Source organism: Cetorhinus maximus, chromosome 8 (assembly GCF_964194155.1).
Source record: "Cetorhinus maximus chromosome 8, sCetMax3.hap1.1, whole genome shotgun sequence".
Classification (NCBI taxonomy): domain Eukaryota; kingdom Metazoa; phylum Chordata; class Chondrichthyes; order Lamniformes; family Cetorhinidae; genus Cetorhinus; species Cetorhinus maximus.
The window spans coordinates 84,506,495-84,528,660 of record NC_135886.1 but is presented as its reverse complement, the minus strand read 5'-3'; the positions used below and the strand labels follow the sequence as shown (position 1 = coordinate 84,528,660).

Below are 22,166 nucleotides of genomic sequence, written 5' to 3'. Positions count from 1 at the left end.
TCAAGCTGACCCTTCGTGCCAAGCTGATGGTTTATAAAGCCTGTGCTCTCAGCATGTTGGGTGGCTGTGAAATATGGATGACTCACAGCTATCAAGAAAAGAAGCCCAACAGTTTCCATCTTTGTGGTCTGCAACGCATTATGGGTATACGAGCAGTCAGATTTTTTGCACTTTTTAAAGGGTGGACTATTTAAATTACTTGACAGCCTGACAGTTCTACATACTTCAACAGCCCTCCAAGAGCATTTACAACCTCTCTAAAGATTTGCAACTTCCACCTTGCGGGATAAGGCACTTGCTCCAGCAAAAATGGAAGAAAACTCGGCACTGTGTTCAAATGGCCCAGCTGAGTTCAAGTTTCCCTCGTGTGAATCCCAACCTGCCCAATTTCCCTTCCGGTGAAATGGGATCTGTCGGAAATGTGGGTGGGAATTCCAGATCCGGGTCCCATCTGCCATTTTGGAAGGACTCCAGAATCTCCACAACTTTTGAAAATCTGTATAGTGAGGTAGCTGGAACCAGGCGATCAGTAAGACATCCAAAGGTCCACTTCAAAGATGCTTGCAAGTGTGCCATGAAGATACTAAACATCAACTTATAGTACCTGGGCATAACTAGCTGAAGACAGAAGGAAATGTGGGCTGGCTTGCACCACCACGATCACCAGTGGCTACAATAGTTTGGCAACGGACACCACAAGAACAACCCACGACACCTGGTAGTTTCATGTGCAGTACCTGTGGCAGAACCGGCCTCTCAAGGATTGACCTCTTCAGCCATCAGCAAAGGTGTGCCATATGAAAGCACCCCATCTGAAATGGATTGTTTGCCACACGTCCATGATCCTTCGTGGAAGGAAGGATACCAATGAAAGATTAAAAATAAAGACAGTGAGCCATTTGTGCTCTATGGATTATTAAATTCCTATTTCTATTCAGATCACCAAAATTCAACAGAAATTGAAAGCAACAGTTTTGACACATGAAATCAGAGAATCTGAGTGATTATCCAGCAGAAACCGCATTGGCTACAGAAGCTTTTTGCAAAAGTAAACCGATTATTTAGAAAGAGCAAATACAAAAGCAAACTCAAAGAATGTAGAAGCAATCGATTTAAAGTGTCACGCAAGACAAACAAATCTTGGTGAATGAATAGAAAGTGAGAATTGGAAGGGAAATCACAACCCCACTTTGTAATATTCAACGTGCATCTTACTGACAATCAGCTAATAAACACTGGCCTGGATTTTGTGGTAATAATCACAGTGAAACTGTCAGCAGTTGCTGTCATTATTCCTCTGAAACTACAACTTCTGAAGTCACACATGTGCAGTAAAACATAAATCCAGAAGCTGCTGACCGTGACCCTCTGTTTCCCCAGAGGTTGCGTTGTTGAGATCCCACTGTAGATAGAAATCATTGAACTGACAAAAACTTCCACTTCTTATGCTATTAGTCTCATTGTAAAAGTTCAAAAAGTTACACCTTGTTGAATGAGACATGGCTGTGTAATTACTGTTAAACAGCCAAACTGGCCTTGCTGGTGTAACTTTTATATTTGTTGAATGTCAAATTCCTCCATTATGATCAAAAAAATCCACATTTTTTTTAAGTTTGTCAAAGATATTTCATCTTCTTTCTTAATCTCATGTGTACGTCCCTATTATTTAATTTACGATCTGTAAAATTTAAATTTAAAGGTGAAAGGGTTCATTGTTTTTTTTCCCTTCCTGGGTTGATGCCTGTGGGAATACTTCAATGTGATTGTTTACTGACATCACTGCTGCTTGATGCCTGGGGATCCCCTTGACTTGGCACCAGATTCAAACTGCTATTGGAAAGTGGAAATCCACGTCTCAGAAATCGCTAGATCTTTATGGGTGGCTTCAAGGTTAGTGGTGAGCATCATTGCTTTACTATTGACTGGGAAATGTGACCCACTGTGTTTTTCCACATGCAATACAAAATGGTTGTCAAACATGCACAACTTTTTTTTAAATTTTTAATACCGGTTAAATCCCCTGTTAATCTTATCCCACATAGGTTTTCCTTTTCTGTTTCCTTCCTTCCTATGTTGTTCTTGAGGCCTGCTCACATAGAAACCACTTTAAGTACATCCTGGGTAAGACAGTAGCTTAATCCAAAGGATTTCAATAGAATGTGCAGCAGTCTGAAATAAAGAATCAATGTTGAGATGCTCATATGTGTCCGACCATGCAAAGAAGCAACAAATCTGTGTATGTAATGAGCTTAAAATGCAACAAGTACTTTTGCACAATATTTACACATTTCCCACAAAGAAGGAAAATTTTCTTTGCTCCTTATTTGTAGTGCAATCATAAATGCAAATTTTAAAAACGGTTTCACCAAATTATAAAATTAAACTTTGCAGTTTCAGCACAAATGCTGTAGAGAAAGCTAATATATTTTACTCAATACATATTTGAAGGAGTGATCAAGGTCTGTCCTGTTCCAAATGAGAAAATTATGGTATTGTATATTTATTTTTTAATTCCACATGAATGTATGAAATAGATCAATTATTTTTTTGAATTGGGCTAGTGACTAAATGAATGCTATAGATTTTCTCTCGAGACCACCAACTGAGAACTAGAGCAAGATTTGAAAGGGAGCAGGGCAGATTGTTTGAACTGTTAATGAATCAGACATACAGTTATCAGGGTTGATTTTAGTGCTGCATGTGTATCAGTTGGATATGCATGGTGAATGAATGAAGTTGCTGTTGTGGGATCTGTGCAATTTTGATGCTTGGCCTTATATCATGCATTTGGAATCTGCCAGCATGAAACCGGCGCAGACACGAAGGGCCAAATGGCCTCCTTCTACACTGTAACAATTCTGTGAAACACAGTTCCAATACATCACACTCCAATTAGCAGCACTTTAAAGAGCAGGGGAGGTTGTTTCTTGTGGGAGACAGAGACAAGCAAGACTGTGGAACAGCATCACCTCCAACAGGGATGTAAGGATGTCTGACGCAGCAATGACGATCCTGATAAAGCAAGAGACCAAGAGAAAGGAGCATCACTTCTGTGCTACTGTGGCAGTTAGTTGTAGTTCTTGTTGCGGGCAGTGATAGGAATTAGTCAGAGCCTCCTATTACAAGTGAAGTTTTTGTTGTAGGGCAGCCGAGTTATGCTGTTAGTGATAGAGTTGATCTGCTGACACTTCTTAGGTGGAAACTTTAAGTTTATTTACAATATACTCAGCAGCAATTATATGTGTGCTTTCAACTCCAATTCTATCTCTACACTGAGCTGCTGAGGTAGCCCACACTACTCTCCTATTGGTTACTACAAGTCATATGATCTTGCCTAACTAGTATTATTCTTAAAGGTACATTACACACTAAATAAAACCATAATTGCTACATTGCTCCCCCTTTAACTCGGCTATACATATTATATTTACAAGAACATATTCTTCAAGACAACATAATATTTACACTAGGTAAGGAACTTACAAGTTCAGACTTTCAGGTGGTTTCCTGTGGAACGTCCCAGCTCCACAACTTCAGATTCTTTGTCAGGAATCTCCTTTTCCGGAGTTGCCTGAACATCAGGTGCTTCAGTGGGCACTTGCACTTCTGTATCCTCAACTCTTACAGGAACATCAGTCGTGTCAGTCCTGGGTTGAGTATCCTCAACAGGAAACGCAGACCCAGTCATGATCGCTAGTGGAGTCAAATTTTGGTGATTTGTCTCTCTCTTCCTTAAATGGTCCACATGTTTACGGATGATCCAGCCTTCCACTTCCACATAGTAAGATAGAGATCTAATCACCACACTTATTTCGCCCGGTAACCACTTTCGTCCTTCCCTGAAGTTTTTCACGTATAACGGCTCTCCCACAGTAAATTTCCTCTCGCAACTATGCCAGTCATGTCTAGTTTTCTGGCTTCCCTGACTCCATTCCACCTTCCCCTCTAAATTCGGCATTATTAAGCTCAGTCTTGTCCAGAGACAGTGTTTCAACAATAACTCCACAGATGTGACACCTGCTGTTGTGTGAGGGGTAGTCCTTTAATGAAAAAGAAAGTGTGCTAGCTTGCCAAGGAATTGCCAGTTAGCTTTTTCATGCCTGCCTTGAATGTTTGAACTGCCCTTTCAGCCAGTCCATTTGAGGAAGGGTGGTATGGTGCAGTTTTCACATGAGTGATACCATTGAGGCTGATAAACTGTTGAAACTCAGCACTCGTAAATGCCATGCCATTATCAGAAACTGCTACTTCTGGTAATCCGTGAACGGCAAAACCATGACATAGTTTCTCAATTGTAGCACCTGACGTTGGTGACTTCACCTCATATACATCCAACCATTTTGAATGGGCATCAACAATGAACAGGAATATTGTTCCCAGGAAAGGTCCAATGTAGTCAATGTGTAACCGCACCCAGGGTCTACCTGGTCACTCCCATGGGTGTAATAGCACTGTTGCTGTCAACTTTTGCAATTGCTGACATTGCACACAGTGCTTTACTAAATCTTTATTTCGTCACTCATCCCAGGCCACCATACATAGCCGCGTGCTATGGTCTTAATTCGGGAAATTCCTGGATGGGCACGGAACATAGTTCAAATGAAAATGGCTCCCTTCCCTTTGGAGAAACTATCACTCGTGCTCCCCATCCTGGCTTGTTATTTAATGTATTCTGTTCAAGTACGATTTTATTTCATCAGATACGGGCTCCTGTGACCAACCATGTAGCACTTGTTTTCATACATGAGATAGGACTGGGTCCTGACTTGTCCAGGCTCTGATCTGTCGAGCACATACCAGTGAGGAATCTAAGAAATTTAACAGTTAAACAAGTTCCTGTGGAACTGGGACATGCTCATCATTTTCTTGAAAAGGCTTGTAAACTACCAAAGGCATCGGCGTTTGTGATTTGATTGCCAGGCCTATGTACAAAAGCACATTCGTATGCTGCCAAAATTAAAGCCCATCACTGTATTTTTGATGAGGCTATGGGTGGTACAGCCTTGTCCTCACTAAACAATCCTAGCAATGGTTTGTGGTCTGAAACGATGGTAAAATGGCAGCCGTGTGCGTACTGGTGAAATTTCTTGACACCAAAGATGATGGACAGGCCTTCTTTTTCTATCTGCGAGCATCCCTTTTCCACTGTAATGACCATTTTTGATACATAACCTATTGGCCATTCTGTGCTGTCGTCCATCCGATGAGAGAGCATTGCTCCCGCTCCATAGGGAGATGCGTCACGTGTCAACACCAAGTCTTTCGTCTGGTCATAATAGATTGAATGAGCACAATAATTGCTTCACCTTTAAGAAAGCTTCTTTCTGGGGTGCCTCCCAAGACCAACGTTGGTTCTTTTTGAGTAGAGAATGCAGGTGGGGCCAGCACTGTAGACAAATTGGGTAAGAACTGTCCATAATAGTTGATCATTCCTAGGAATGATTTGAGCTCGGAGGTGTTCTTTGGTGCAGGTGCCTCACTTTTGGCTCTCACTTTCTCCTCAACCAGGTGGGGGGGACCTGTGAATCAACTCAGTACCCAAATAGATTACCTCCCTCGTTTGGAACGTGCACTTTTCATTTTTTAAACCCACTCCAGCTTGCAAAAAATGTTTTAAGATTTTTTCTAAGTTTGTCAAATGCTCTTTTTCAGTGAACTCTATCACCAATACATCATCTAAATAGACTATAACCTGGGGCAGTCCCTATAGTAATCTTTCCATTGTTCACTGATAGGTGGCACAAGCAGAGGAGACACCGAAAGGCAATCGTGTGTATTGGTACAACCCTTTGTGGGTATTAATTGTGACAAATCCCTTGGCGGCATTATCCAACTCTAGCTGTCATAAGCATGACTCATGTCAAGCTTTGTGTAAGTTGTCCCTCCTGCTAGCTTGGCATACAGGTCTTTGATTTTTGGAATGGGGTGCCTGCCTAACTTAGCAACTTTATTAACCATCAGTTTGTAGTCTCCACAAATTTGGATGCTTTGGTCGAGTTTAAGGAGGAAGACTATGGGTGCTGCCCATTCTGAGAACTGAACAGGTTGTATAATGCCCAGTTTCTGTAGCCTGTTCAATTCAATTCGACATTTTCTCACAGGGCATATGGCACCAGTCTCGCCTTCATGAAGCGAGGGGTTGCTTCTGGATCCACATGAATCTTGTCCTGCAGGCCCTCGATTTTTCCCAGTTCATCCTTGAAGATGCTGGTGTAATTTCTAAGTAATTCTGGTAGCCCATTTGCTCTCAATGAGAAAATTTCAGCCCATTCTAACTTAATCTCCTTTAACCAATTTTGCCCCAGAAGGCTTGGCCCTACCACCGTCGAGGGTAACTTTGCTGACTGGCTTCCATGATGGACAGTTGGTTCTGCTTATGCCTTTTACTTGAATGTCTTCACCCGTATATGTTTTTAGCCTGGCAGCTGTTTCTTCTAAACTTAATTGATGTTCACCATTATTTACATAACTGAAGGCATGTTCCCCAATTACTATAATGGAAGCTCCCATGTGCACTTCCATCCTTGTTATTTACTTTCACTGTGACAAATATTGGTTCTGTCTTTCCTACTTTCAGATTAAGCAATGAGTAAATGTCTAAATTTGTTGGTTCAGGCTCTTCTACATTGTAGATTTCGTTGGGCTTCTTCTTTTGTTTATAAGCCTGCTTGAATCTTTCCTTGCACTGACTCATCATATGTCCATTTCTATGACAATAGTAGCATTCAATTTTTTAAAACTGTGTCATGAAGATATTAAGGTGTATAATGTTATTGGAAATTATTTTAAATTCAATTTGTAGTAGAGTCTGTGTCTGTGCATGTAAGTTTATGTGTCTTAATTGGATTAAAGCCAGCTAGTCTGGGTGCTTTGATGTATAGTAGTTTTGAGATGTTAAACAGGAAGGTAGAGGGTACATTTGCATTTTGTTGAATAAATCATTCAAAGACTGGGGGTGAAATTTTGCACCTAGCTAGGCGACACCAAGAAATATGTTTATATTACTAATAAAATTGGTAGTACGAAAGGGGTGTTTTTGTAAGAAGAGGTGGAGTTCAAAGGGCCTAGTGATACAATGAGAATTTGCATTCAAAGGGAAGACTAGATATATACGGAAAAGAGTTTTGTGTGTGTAGGCCAGAGTCATGTAATATCTAAGCAGTCTGTCAGCCCTACAACTGTCTGCAAAGGAAACAAATTGAAAGGAACTTCATTTTGAATTCATAAGATAAAATGTGCTTTGCCTGGTGTCTGTTTAAAGTCTATGGGTTGTTGTTGCCTTGGTGAAGATTTACCTGGGAGTGATTAATTTGGGGATTTGTTTAAAAGTTATTTTGGTAGTAATTTGTAGATATGTTTATGTGTTTAAATTTGTTGTTAAATTAATAAATGTTTAATTTAATTTATATTAAAAACATCTTGAGGCTTGGTGGTTTTTATTCCTGAATTCAGAGCTGCATCTCAAACATACCAATTGATAGGGCCTCTTCTCTTCCCCTGTAATCTTGTTCGCTTGAAAAATTGTCTGTGGCAGATTCCAAAGGACCAATTCTTCCCAACTGTGACATTTTGAGAGAAGATAACTTCTTCAATTTTAACGGAGCTTGCTACATGCAACCACTGGGTGAAGTACAGTGCCAATTTCTTTTTAACTTGATTTCTTCTGTTCAATCCTGCTTTATCCTTGTCACCAGATTGTTGTAGGGTGGCTGAGTTGTGTTGATAGTGATAGAGTTGATCTGCAGACACTTCTTGGGTGGAAACTTTAAGTTTATTTACAATATATTCAGCAGCAACTACACGTGTGCTTTCCACTCCAAATCTAAATTGACTGCTGAGATAGCCCACGCTACTCTCCTATTGGTTATTACAGATCATGTGATCTTACCTAACAAGTATTATTCTTAAAGATACATTACACACTAAATAAAACCATAATTCCTACAGTTTCTTTTAGCACTGTTCCTCTGAGAACTGTAGATATGGTGTCCTGGACCTATAAACTCTGTTGTGAGGTGGTCTTGCAACCACGCCTCCTATTTGTTGTCCCTCTAGCCGCTGTTCCTCCTGCTCTTGCCAGAGTGAAATTCCCAGAAGAGTCTTCATGAATAAAGAAATGTGGCGATATTAAAACCTCATAACAGTTCAGAATATTCTAAGCAACTACAAGAACTGTACATGCCTAAGACAGACAGAACGTTCAAGCCAGTGCAAGATGTTTTCTAACACTTTCTACAGCTTTGCCTGAAAGCAGTTGAGGATTCCTTTACATATTACTGGAAATGCTCACGGCTTTTACAGACCATGGTTGGTGCTTACATTTAATATTGCTCTAGTAAAAGAAAATTTTGGAATATAACAGAGTTATATGTGAATGTGAATAAGCCATTCACCTATTTCCTTCACAGCCAATGTACAATATCTTTACAAGAGGGTTTTTGAATCTCCTGAGGGAGAATACCAACCATAGACAGACCAGTAAGTCAATGAAGTTGTGAAAGACTCCTCCCCAGGTCTAAGAGCGAAACATCAGGATATTGATATAACCCTATAACCCTGCACTGCTGAACTCTGATCAACTGCTTTGTACAAATGACTTATTTGTTGACCAAGCAGCACAGAAATGATTATATTCCTCAGAGCATTTAATCAGTATCTGTTTACTGAGTTATTAATCAGTAATGTTTGCACACACTCTTTGTAATATACTTGCTGATCTTCTGCAGTATAGCTTTGAATAAGTGAGGGCAAATGCTGTATTACCAAGATGTTTTGTAACAACCATTTGTGCATTTAAATTATTCAATATGGTGAACAGCACTGCTTGCCACACAAAGACTACAACATTTCATAATTGGCCTAAACACTGAGCTTAATTTTTCTGTAACAATTGTTTGAAGAACTGTTACTCTAATTAATTTTTAGATTAATTTTAACATCACAATTGCATGCAAATTAAGCATTGGAACACAATGATTTCATTTTGGAGAGCTGTATATAAAGAAATATCTCATGCTTTAGTAATTCATCATCCTTTTGCCATTGCCATAAGTTAGTTGTCTTAGACCTCAAACATCAAACCAAAAGAATGAATTAATTGTGGTCCAGCTCCATCTTTCAATGCTGCATAGACTAATGATTTAGATTAATCTCTGACATTAATTCTTGAATCGAACAGAATGTAGAGTTCAATCAAAATAAGGTCAAAATTGAAGTATAATTTGATAATGTGCAGGCAGCATATTAACCTCAGCTATTCTCCAAGCGTGAGAGAGAACTGGGTGGCAATGTAGATTCAAGCACTGTTCTTTCAGGCTTATCTATCAGACTGAGTGGATGAGAAACTTCTGTTTATTTTAAAAAGCAGAAATACTGGAATTTACTGGGCTAGAAAAAGAACAATGCAACCAGTCAGGCTAGTCTTGATGCCTGGAAATATATCTTATACAAGAATTGTAGAAGCATACAGCACAGGCCGATGTCATTCAGCCCTTTGTTTCTAAAAGTAACTTATCAACTCATCTTCCCCTTTCCTCAAATTTCAACATTCCAAAGGAATGATTCCCTCCATGATACCCTAGTCCACTTGTCAATCACCAGAAAAACCCCTCCTTCCCTTTCCCATGGCACAGGGGAAGCATCTCCGCATTCGTACCTCCTCCCTTCAAACTCTTCAGCACCCCAAAAACTCCCTCCAACTAAAACAGCAACCTGCTGAGTTTTTCCAGGTAATTCTGTTTTTGTTTTGGAATACACAATACAGTACTGCTTCCAATTTGGTATTTATTCTCTGCTCATGATGTGATCTCCTCAACTTTGGAGAGGGCAAATGCAGATTTGGGCTTCATGGAACACCTCCTTTCACTCCACAAACAAGAAATGAGCTTCTAGTTGCCTGTTATTTTAATTCTCCACCCATTCCCACACTGACCTCTCTGTACTCAGAATCCTGCAGTGTTCAACTGAAGCTCAACTAAGCTCAAGAAACAGCACATCATCCTTCAAATAGGCACTTTGCAGACTCAACATTGAGTTCAACAATTTCAGATCAAAAGCTCTGCCCACATTTTTTTGGACAGCAGCTATTGGTAATGACTCTACCCTTCCCCAAGTACAGTTCCTCAATGTCCATCTTTTATGTATTTACACATCCCATTACCATATTCCAATTCCTCCATCATCCATTTTATCATTTAATATTCCCTGCCTTCCACCCTATCACAGACCTTTGCTTTTGTTCTCCACCCTCCCCGTTTTTCTTGCTTCTGTATTTGCTTAAAACCTGTTATTTCACTAATGTTTTCCAGTCCTGGCAAAAGGTCATCAACCTGAAATGTTAACTCTCTTTCATTCTGCACAGATGGTGCCTGACCAGCTGAGTATTTCCAATATTTTCTGTTTTTATTTCAGACATCCAGCATCCACAGTATTTTGCTTTTGCAAACTAATCTAACTAAACATATAGGGGGGCAGAGGCACAGTGAAAATGTAATTCAGAAGCCTAGACTACTGTTCTAGAGACAGGGATTCAAATCCCACTGTGGCAGCTGGTGGAATTTAAATTCAACTAAAAAATTTGGAATTAAAAGCTAGTCTCAGTAATAGTGACCATGAAACCATTGTTGATTGTCTTAAAAATCCATCTAGTTTGATAATGCCCTTGAGGGAAGGTAATGTGCTTTCCTTACCTAGACTGGCCTACGTGAGACTCCAGACCCACAGTAATGTAGTTGACACGTAAATGCCCTCTGAAATGGCCTAGCAAGCCATTCAGTTGTACAAACTGCTCCACAAAAGTCAATAAGGAATGAACCTGGACAGACAACCCAGCATCAACCTAAGCACTGGAAATGACAACAGCACATCCAGCCCTGTAGACCTGCAAAGTCCTCCTTCCTAACATCTGGGGACTTGTGCCAAAATTGGGAGAGCTGCTCCACTGACTAGTCAAGTTAAAGGCTGACATAGCAATACTCACAGAATCATACCGTACAGAAAATGACCCAGACACCACCATCACCATCCCTGGATATGTCCTGTCCCACTGACAGGAAAGACCCACCAGAGGTGGTGGCACAGTGATATATAGTCATAAAGTGGTCCATTGCGTTGTTTGGCACTGTGCTAAATGGGCACATCCTGCCACATCCAGTTGTGAATGGTGGTAGACAATTAAACAATTCAGTGGAGGAGGAGGCACCACAAATATCCCCGTCCTCAACGATGGGGTAGCCCAGTGCATCAATGCAAAAGATAAGGCTGAAGCATTTGCAACAATATTCAGCCAGAAGTGCCAAATGGATGATCCATCCCTGCCTTCTCCGGAAGTCACCAGCATCACAGATGCCAGTCTTCAGCCAATTCAATTCACTCCACGTGATATCAAGAAACAGCTGAAGGCACTGGATACTGCATAGGCTATGGGCTCTGACATTAATCCGCGAAAAGTGCTGAAGACTTGTGCTCCAGAACTTGCCATGCCTCTAGCTAAACTGTTCCAGTACAGCTACAACACTGGTATCTACCCAGCAATGTGGAAAATTGCCCAGGTATGTCCTGTACACAAAAAGCAGGGCAAATCCAAGTCAGCCAATTACTGCCCCATCAGTCTATCTCAATCATGAGTAAAATGATGGAAGGGGTTATTTGCTTAGCAATAACCTGTTCACTGATGCCCGGTTTGGGTTCTGCCAGGGCTATTCAGTTCCTGACCTCATTACAGCCTTGGTTCAAACATGGACAAAAGAATTCAATCCAAGAGGTTAGGTGAGAATGACTGCCCTTAACATCAAGGCAGCATTTGACCGAGTGTGGCATCAAGGAGCCCTAGCAAAACTGGGGTCAATGGGAATCAGGGGGAAAACTCTCCGCTGGTTGGAGTCATAACTAGCACAAAGGAAGATGGCTGTGGTTGTTGTTGGTCAATCATTTCAGTTCCCAGACATCACTGCAGGAGTTACTCAGGGTAGTACCCTAGGCCCAACCATCTTAAAATACTTCATCAATGACCTTCCTTCCATCATAAGGTCAGAAGTGGGGATGTTCACTGATGATTGCTCAATGTTCAGCACCATTTGGGACTGCTCAGATACTGAAGCAGTCCATGTCCAAATGCAGCAAGACTTGGACAATATCCAGGCTTGGGTTGATAAGTGGCAAGTAACATTCATGCCACACAAATGCCAGGCAATGACCATCTCCAACAAGAGAGAATCTAACCATTCAATGACATTAGCATTGCTGAATCCCCCACTATTAACATCCTGGGGGTTACCATTGAACAGAAACTGAACTGGACCAGCTGTATAAATACTGTGACTACAAGAGCAGGTCAGAGGCTAGGAATCCTATGGCGAGTAACTCACCTCCTGGCCCCCCAAAGCCAGTCCACCCTCTACAAGGTACAAATCAGGAGTGTGATGGAATACTCTCCATTTGCCTGGATGAGTGCAGCTCCAACAACACTCAATAAGCTTGACACCATCCAGGACAAAGCAACCCGAATGTTTGGCACTCCATCCACAAACATTCACTCCCTCCATTACCGATGAACATTGGCAGCAGTGTATACTATCTACAAGATGCATTGCAGTAACTCACCAAGCCTCCTTAGACAGCACTTTCCAAATTCACGACCACTGCCATCTAGAAGGACAAGGGCAGCAGATCCATAGAAACACCACCACCTGGAAGCTCACCACCAAGCCACTCAACATCCTGACTTAGAAATATATTGCCGTTCCTTCACTGTTGCTGGGTCAAAATCTTGGAACTCCCTCCCTAACAGCACTGTGGATGTACCTACACCACATGGTCAGCAGCAGTTCAAGAAGGCGGCTCACCACCACCTTCTCAAGGGCAATTAGGGGTGGGCAACAAATGCTGGCCTAGCCAGCGATGCCCACATCCTATGATTGAATAAAAAAAACTAAATAGTTCTGTAATGAGCTTTAAATCTGCCACACCACTGTGACATTTCCTTTCTCATACCCACACTCAGATGATAATTTTAAGAGTAGCCACCACTTAATAATCAGAAGTATCAAATTATGGTTATTTACAACTTGGGATTGTACCACATTAGGAATTTCTTATTAAGACTGCAAGTAAAGAAGTTAGGAGGGATTTCTTCATGTACAGGATTGTTGGAGCACAGATGTAGAGAGTGGTTGAGGCAAAGACCATTAATTTTAAACGAAACATTCAGTAACTACTGGAAGCAGAGAAACATACAGGAGAATGGAGGGAGATTGTGCGATAACTTTTTTTTTTATTCATGGGACGTGGGGTGTTGCTGGCTAGGCCAGCATTTGTTGCTCATCCCTAACTGTTGTTGAGAAGGTGATGGTGAACTGCCTTCTTGAACCGCTTCAGTCCATCTGGTGTAGGCAAAGCCACAGTGCTTTTAGGAAGGAATTCCAAGATTTTGACCCAATGACAGTGAAGGAACAACAACATAGTTGCAAGTCAAGGTGGCGCATGGATTGGAGGGGAAATTGCAGGTGATGGCATTCCCATGCACCTGCTGCCCTTGTCCTTCTAGGTGGTAGAGGTCATGGGTTTGGAAGGTGCTGCCTAAGGAGCCTTGGTGAGTTGCTGCAGTGCATCTTGTAGATGGTACACACTGCTGCCACTGTGCATTGGTGGTGGAGGGAGTGAATGTTTAAGGTGGTGAATGGGGTGCCGATCAGGTGGGCTGCTTTATCCCGGATGGTGTTGAGCTACTTGAGTGTTATTGGAGCTGCATTCATCCAGGCAAGTGGAGAGTATTCCATCACAATCCTGACTTGTGCCTTGTAGATGGTAGACAAGCTTTGGGGAGATAGGAGGTGAATTACTCGCTGCAAAATTCCCAGCCTCTGACTTGCTTTTATATTTATTTATATGGCTGGTCCAGTTCAGTTTCTGGTCAATGGTAACTTCTAGATGTTGACAGTGGAAGATTCAATGATTGTAATGCCATTGAACGTCAAGAGGAGCTGGTTAGATTCTCTTTTGTTGGAGATGGTCATTGCCTGGCACTTGGGTGGCACAAATATTACTTGCCACTAATCAGGCCAAACTTGAATGTTGTCCAGGTCTTGTGGCATATTGGCACCTTCTGCTGTACCTGAAGAGTTGTAAGTAGTACTGAACATTGCGCAGTCATTAGCAGCATCCTTACTTAAGATCTTATGATGGAGGGACGGTCATTGCTGAAACAGCTCAAGATGGTTGGGGCTAGGACACTACCCTGAGGAACTCCTGCAGCGATGTCCTGGCAATGAGATGATTGACCTCCAATAACCACAGCCGTCTTCCTTTGTGCTAGGCATGACTCCAAGCAACAGAGAGTTTTCCCCCTGATTTGCATTGTCTTCAGTTTTTCTAGGGTTCCTTGATGCCACATTCAGTCAAATGCTGTCTGTCAAGCGCAACCACTCTCACCTCACCTCTTGCATTCAGCTCTTTTGTCCATGTTTGGACCAAGGCTATAATGAGGTCAGGATCTAAGTGGCCCTGGCAGAACCCAAACTGAGTGTCAGTGTGCAGGTTATTGCTGAGTAAGTGCCTTTTGATAGCACTGTCAAATGCGCCTTCCATCACTTTGCTGATCATTGAGAGTAGACTGATGTGGTGGTAATTGGCCAGATTGGACTTGTCCTGTTTTTTGTGGACAGGACATACCTGGACAATGTTCCACATTGCCGGGTTAATGCTAGTGTTGTAGCTGTACTTGAACAGCTTGGCTAGGGGCTCAGCTAATTCTGGAGTACAAGCCTTCAGTACTATTGCCAGAATGTTATTTGACCATAGCCTTTGCAGTATCCAATATCTTCAATCATTTCTTGATACATGGAGTGAATCGAATTGGCTGAAGACTGGCATCTGTGATGCTGGGGACCTCAGGAAGTGGCCAAAATGGATCATCCACTTGGCAATTCTGGCTGAAGATGGTTGCAAATGTTTCAGCCTCATCTTCTGCACTGATGTGCTGGGCTCCCCCATTATTGAGGATGGGAATATTTGTGGACCCTCCTCCTCCAGTTAGTTGTTTAATTGTCCACCACTATTCACGACTGCATGTGGCAGGACTGCACAGCTTAGAGCTGATCTGTTAGTTGTGTGATCGCTTACCTCTGTCTATTGCATGTTGTTTCCACTATTTGGCATACAAGTTGCTTCACCAGGCTGTCACCTCATTTTTAGGTACGTCCTGGTCCTGTCCTGACATGTCCCCCTACACTTCTCATTGAACTATGGTTGATCCCCTAGCTTGATGGCAATGGTAGAGTGAGGAATATGCTGGGCCATGAGTTTACAAGATCGTGGTTAAATACAGTTCTGCTGCTGCTGGTGGCTCACAGAACCCCATGGATGCCCATTTTGAGTTGCTATATCTGTTCGAAATCTTACCCATTTAGCACAGTGTTGGTGCCAAACAACGCAATGGAGGGTATCCTCAATGTGAAGACAGGACTTTGTCTCCACTAGCAGTGGTCACTCCTACTGATAGTCATGGAAACATGCATCTGCAACAGGTAGATTGCTGAGAGGGAGGTCAAGTAGGTTTTTCCCTCTTTCTGATTGCCCTCACTACCTGCCGCAGACCCAGTCTAGCAGCTATGTCCTTTAGGACTTGGCCAGCTCGGTCAGTAGGGTGCTCCCGAGTCATTGTTGGCGATAGAAATCCCCCCACCCAGAGTACATTCTGTGCCCTTTCCATCCTCAGTGCTTCTTCCAAGTGGTGTTCAACATGGAGGAGGACTGATACTTCAGCTGATGAGGGTGGGGGAGTTGCAGTAGGTGGCAACAAGCAGGAGGTTTCCTTGCTCATGTTTGACCTGATGCCATGGGACTTCATGGGGGGAGTTGATGTTGAGCTTTTTAGTGGTAGTATCACCATGCATCTGACCCATGCTTTAATAAGTTTTGTAACGCTTGAAGATGGCACTTAATGGACAAAATACAGTGAGTGCCACACCCTAGCAACAGCACCTTCAATTTTGATTGTCATTCCCTGAGAAAAAATGAAATAAATAAGGAAAGTTAGAAATAATAATTGCACAGGGCAGAGAACAGGGAATAGAACAAAAAGAGTTGGAAAGCAAAATGGAAAAGAAAATGTTACAGAATTGTTCTTGGTTTGACTGATCACACTCTGCGGCAGCACTGAAAGCGTTCCTAGGAAAATCAGTGGTTCAGAAGCACACAGTTTGAAATATTACATTGGAAGCCTAGAACCCTGAATAAGTTATCACAACAGTTTCCACATCTTTGCTATCATCAATCACACCGTTTACACCAAAAACCAGGTTGAAAATTACCGAACACAATTTGGAGAATACAGGGAAGGTCAGATTTTAATCTGAGAAAATGGAAACAGCAAATTAATTTGTGATCAGCAATCGACTATATTAATTTTCATAAAATTCTAATTTTTTAGCTTTAGGTTAGCATTAGGTTTTGACTGCAGTAATCCCTGCTTCATTCTGTGTCAAAATAATCATCGATGTGCTAACAGTCTACTGCATTACCTATATATTACTTACTATTTATATTACAATAGTGAACTAATTACACTGAAAGGATCCTGCTCTATTAGATGAGGATACATAGAGGGCTCCAAATAGAGGATGTAGTGGGTGGAAAGCGGAGTGGAGGGGGAGCGATGTTGCCTACAAAAAAAGGGCAGAATTTAGTGCAGCCCGTTGGTGCATGCAGGATGGCAGGCAGACCAGGATAATTACCCAGGAGGCTGAGCATTCCCCTCCTGGGGGCTGAAAAATTTTCCCACATTCAGTGAGTGGCAGGAAGGCGTCAACGCGGAAAACCTGCTGGCTAGCGGCGGGAAAGCAACTAGGCTTCTTCATTCGCCATTTCAAACTGATTATCCCTGAGCCACTGGGATTTAATAGAGCTCAGGGATTATAGGAGATTCGAATGGGTGCCTGGTGCCTCCAGAAAGCCACCCAGCAAACGCTGTCAAGTTTGCCAGCAGCCTATCAGAGGGGTCCCTCATTCACAGGCACTCAGTGCCCAATCGAGGGACCTGGCATCAGGTAGTCAGGCGTCTCACTGAGAGACATCACCCTGCCCTTGCAACGGACCACTCCCCACGCCGAAGGCCCCATTGACGGATCCAGCAACGATCTCTGGTGAAGGCCCCGGATTGTTACCAGCAGTGGCCACTGTACCCAGTGGCACTGTGGGTAATGGAAAGATGGGGACCTCTGATTAAACATCAGCAGTTGGGGGTGGAATTTCTGCCCTGCTGGGGACTTAATCTGATGTGAGGCCCAATGCTGTCCAAGTATATGCCTGCTTACCTCATAATTGTGTTCGGCCACCCGGAGAAAAATGATGTGAGGTTCCCACTGGCTCGCCAATCAGTGGGCGGGACCCCCACCCCCCCCCCCCCCCCCACCCCCCCCCCCCCCCCCACCCCCCGCCACCAACTCCAAATTCTGCTCCATGTTTCTGCCATCGTCTGACAGCAACATTAAACCTCAAGGGAAAAATTTTCCCCTCGTCACGGAGAAAGTGCAGGAGTGGGTGCGGGCAGGCACACCTCTGATCGGCACCCCCAATCGGGGGTGCGCTGCCATTTTACGTAGGCAGGCCAATTAAGGCCCGCCTAGCATGATGTCCGCCAGGAAGCGTCATGCGCTCCCTGCGTGGGTGAGGGGGCTTTCCCTCAGCCGGGAGTGCGCTCAGGGAGATTACCTCGGAATTAAAACTTTTAAGACAAATGTTTAAAAAATTTCCCTGACATGTCCCCTCATGTGGCACTGTCACATGAGTTGGGACATGTCCATCACTTTTACTCAAACCTTTATTAAATATTTAGAAATCCTCATGAGGATTTCATGCTTTTCATGGATGAGGTTTCATGCTTTTTCTTAAGCCCACCAGGGCTCCGGTCCTGCCCGCCAACCCTAAAGTTGGACAGGCAAGTCCATTAATTATTTCAATTACTTTTTAAATGGCCTCAATAGGCCGTTGACAGGTTGGCAGGCGCACAGCTGATTCAGCTGCGCCCCCGCTGACCTGAAAATGGAAATAACGCGGGGTGACGTCGGGAGTTCCACCATCATTTTACATGTTGGCGAGCGGGCCCTACCCCCGTTCGCCAACCGGAAGATCCTCCCCCAAGTTTATTTCAAACTGTTGTTCAGTTAACATAAGGAGTCAATGTTTTTTTTTCCTAGCCAGTTTCTCTCACCCAGATTGAATCTTGTTTTCGCCAATTTTCTTATTACAACTTTTCATTTTATTCATCTTATACGGTATTGATCACACTCTGACACCATAACACTTTTGGCTTTTTTAAAATTGAGTTGCATTCTTTTATCCAGTCTTATTCTCCGTTCTAATGTAATATTCAGGTAGACAGCCAGAGACCTGAGACTAGCTTCACAAAATGTTTATAGTAATAATAATTAATGTTGACTAAATGCATATGTTCCCTCAAACTCTATCTGTTATTATGGTTGTTATAAACTGTCATTGAAATATAGCATGTGGCAAGATAAGAGATACAATGAAAGCATTAATTTGTCATGCAACCTACTGTAAAATATAATTAATTACTTTTTAAAAAGCCCGTTATAACCAAAGAAGATTGTCACGTAAATCAAGTAGGGGAGCTGGTCTCTGTGGATTACCAAACAAAGACTTTCTTATAAGTTGAAGGTCATTATTACTCATTAGTTAGATGTTTGAGTTTATGCAGCCTTTCAGCAGTGTACTGACTCAGGAAATAGCTAACCTCCATTATGTACCCTCTGTCTATTTAATTAAGTCAGCAACTTCTGCCTATGTTGATGTTTCTGACAAAATGGATCTGGATTGTTTACAGCACTAATCTGCTTTTGTTTACAATGGTGTGCTGAGTTGTCCAAAGAAACTATCCTGGCAATGTCTAGCAATAAAACAATTACATTTTTGTATATATGTTCAATGACCACCACAAAAAATATCTTCTTCACTTCTAACCCATGCTGCCTCTTGTGCTAATATTCTAGGAAAGATTTTGATTATTTGTCAGTGGTACAGTATTTCTTCTTCACAGTTATATCATTACATTCAAGTCTACAATAGTAAATGAATGAAAAAGTAGGGTGAAGAAGGCAATATAATGTGTCCCATTATTCTTAAAACTTCAGTTCTCTATTTTAAAAAAAGGTTGTCCTGAATTCCTGTTGTGTGAGAAAAGGATTCTACAGTAACCGCTTCTTTTTGGAACTTTATCAAGCTTTGCTTTGTTTCAGGACTGATATTGTACAAAGTGCAAAGCTTGTCTCTGAAACATTGGGCAGAATTTACTGCCCTCCACCATGGCCAGTTCGTTGGCTGGGGGGCTTTTCATCAAGCAGGAGAATGGCAGGTGGAGACCCTGCTTCCTTCCCGCCTCTGCCCTGATTAAATCTGTGGTAGAAAGGCTGCAGATGGCCTTCCCACCCCACCACCAATGGAAGCCCTTAAATGGACAATTAGTGCACTCTTGAGGGCCTCATCCCACCGCCACTGGTATTCACCCAGCAGTGGGTGGGTGACGCTGGGGGGAGCTTGAAAAGCAAACCATACTGGGATTGCTTTCAGGATTCTGTGGGGATGTGGGGCAGGGGTCGGGGGAGGAACCCTCATTCAAAGGCACCCAGTGCCTGATGAAGGGACCCAAAATTGCAAAGTAGGGCCTGCTAAAAGCCACACCCCCTCCCCTTGCTGCCTGTTGTGGTACACCTTTAAGTGGGTATGGTTATGTTGTCTGTATATGTTACTAGAGAAGAAAGGATGCAATGTATCAGGTGATTCAGACTGGTTTGTTCTGAGGAAGCTACCAACTCAAGCATGAGTACCAGTTCTCCAGTGTAATCTTGCCACCAGCTTCTCAGCAAATACTTAATCAATCAACCTATGTATTTTTAGGTTAACCATATGCAAGCAAGACCTGGACAACAATCAGGCTTGGATCGATAATTACCAGGCAATGACAATCTCCAACAAGACAGAATCTAACCACCTCCCCTTGACATTATCATCATTGAATCAGTCACCATCAACATCCTGGGGGTTATCATTGACCAGAAACTGAATTAGACCATCCATATAAATACTTAGCTACATGAGCAAATCGGGGGCTGGCAATTCTTCAGAAAGTACATCACCTCCTGACTCCCCAAAGCCTGTCCACCATCTACACAAGGCACAAGTCAGGATTGTGATGGAATATGCTTCACTTGCCTGGATGAGTGCAGCTCCAACAACAGTCAAGGAGCTCAACGCCATCCAGGACAAAGCAGTCCACTTGATTGGCACCCCATCCACCACTTACAACATTCACTCCCTCTACCATCGACGCACCATGGCAACAGCGTGTACCATCCACAAGAAACACTGCAGCAACTCACCAAGGATCTTTTGACAGCATCTTCCAAACACATGACCTCTACCACCTAGAAGAACATGGGCAGCAGATGAATGGAAGTTTCCTCCAAGCCACACACCACCCTGACTTGGAAGTATATCACCATTCCTTCAGTGTCGCTGGGTCAAAATCCTAGAACTCCCTCCTTAACAGCACTCTGGATGTACCCACACCAGATGGACTATAGTGGTTCAAGAAGGTGGCTCACCACCACCTTCTCAAGGGCAATTAGGGATAGGCAATAAAAATGCTCATCTAGCCAGTGGTGCCCTAATCCTATGAAGGAGTAAAAAAATTCCTTCTTTGCGGTTTGTGCCTTGATGTTTATCAACTAAGTAAGCATAAGGAGAAGGAAAGCACAACACAGCCGACTCCCTACCCCCTTCCCACAACTACCTCCTCACGACCCCTCCCAGCATCACTCACCTGTTCCTAGGTCCCTCTGCAATGCTGGACCTTGGGCAGATGGATTACTGGCAGCAGCCACTACTCCCTGGTGGTGCTGCCAAGCAACGATTGGCTAGCAGCTCTCGGTAGGTGGGATTTGGAGCCCCAGGAATCCTTGATCCCAGGGAAAGGCCGCCCTGCCCAGCTAAGTGCCTGAGTGGCATTTAATTCAGTGGGCTTTCCCTAAAAGAGGTGGCACAGGGCCAGAATTCCATCACCTACATTAAATTCCGCTGATTGTGTAATTGTCACCCTAACTGTTCATGAAGTAGTCCCCCATTTATTTCAGTGCCAAGCCTGAACTTGGAATTTTGATCCTTAGAATATTTGAGCTGTTTATCAAGCAGACAATATAGGTTACAGAGCTATTATTTGAGATACGAACTGTAGGTTAGATAGTTTCAGAAATCGAACCCCATGATATAAGGTAGCATAATTGAAGTGAATTCAAATACCTTGAAGGTATTTAACAAGTGAAGCAAAATGATTGAGGAATAGAAAACCACTGACCATGTCAGAAATTGGACTGTAGAAACACATATTTTGAAATCAATTTCAATTTGTTTTCTTGAATCTTTTGTGAGGAATTTTTGTAATGCTGCAGTACCTAATGCCTTGAAAATATCTTTCGTAATTTAATAATTATATATATTTTTTAAATAAAAGGAAACACAATCACCTTATTCAACTTAACTTGACTGTTTCCTGGCACGACCCAGGTATTACTTACTGCATTATGACAGCTTTAGCATTTACACTGTGTACACTAAATAAGAAGTATTGGATTAGTTCAGTCCCGGTGTAATTTACGTCTAAGGTTGGTCTGTAGCAAATACAAATAAGAGAACAAAAATGAATCTCTTACCTTTGAAAGAAAAAGAACAGGAGACAGCGGTACCTCGTCAAACTAAATGTGTATCCAGAGCAGAAAGTCGTGTTTTCCTTCCTTTTTATAACAAAAGTGTCTACTTACTAAGCTGTGGCGTTAAATATGCTTTTCTTCGTCATTTAATGACCAATTATTTTGCAGAATGCAACAGCAACCTGCTTCCTCTTTCCTCTGCCCTTCAAAGACTGATAAATGTTTGCCTTCTACCCCAAAACACTTTCCTTTGAGAGGAAGTTGCAGATAATTGTTTTCCGTTTCACTTCCCACAGCATCTACACTGAATAATCCTGAGCCCAAAGATCATGTACTTGTTTTCTATATATGCTACCTCAGTGCACAACTACACAGATAGATAGGTAACATTCTAAACTCCCCATATATACCTGTTGGAGTTAACTCATTTGAGATATAATTATCAAG

The 22,166-nt window shown here is 42.5% G+C and overlaps 1 protein-coding gene across 2 annotated transcripts in view; it reads right to left on the bottom strand.

The window, feature by feature from the left end:
• klhl4 (kelch-like family member 4) overlaps positions 1-21,961 on the bottom strand; it is a 395,441-nt gene extending 373,480 nt beyond the window's left edge. For both annotated transcript variants that reach the window (XM_078547230.1, XM_078547231.1), the window contains exon 1: positions 21,723-21,961. The gene's annotated coding sequence lies outside the window, so the exon portion shown is untranslated. The remainder of the gene's footprint in view (positions 1-21,722) is intronic.
• Between the last annotated feature and the right edge of the window lie 205 nt (positions 21,962-22,166).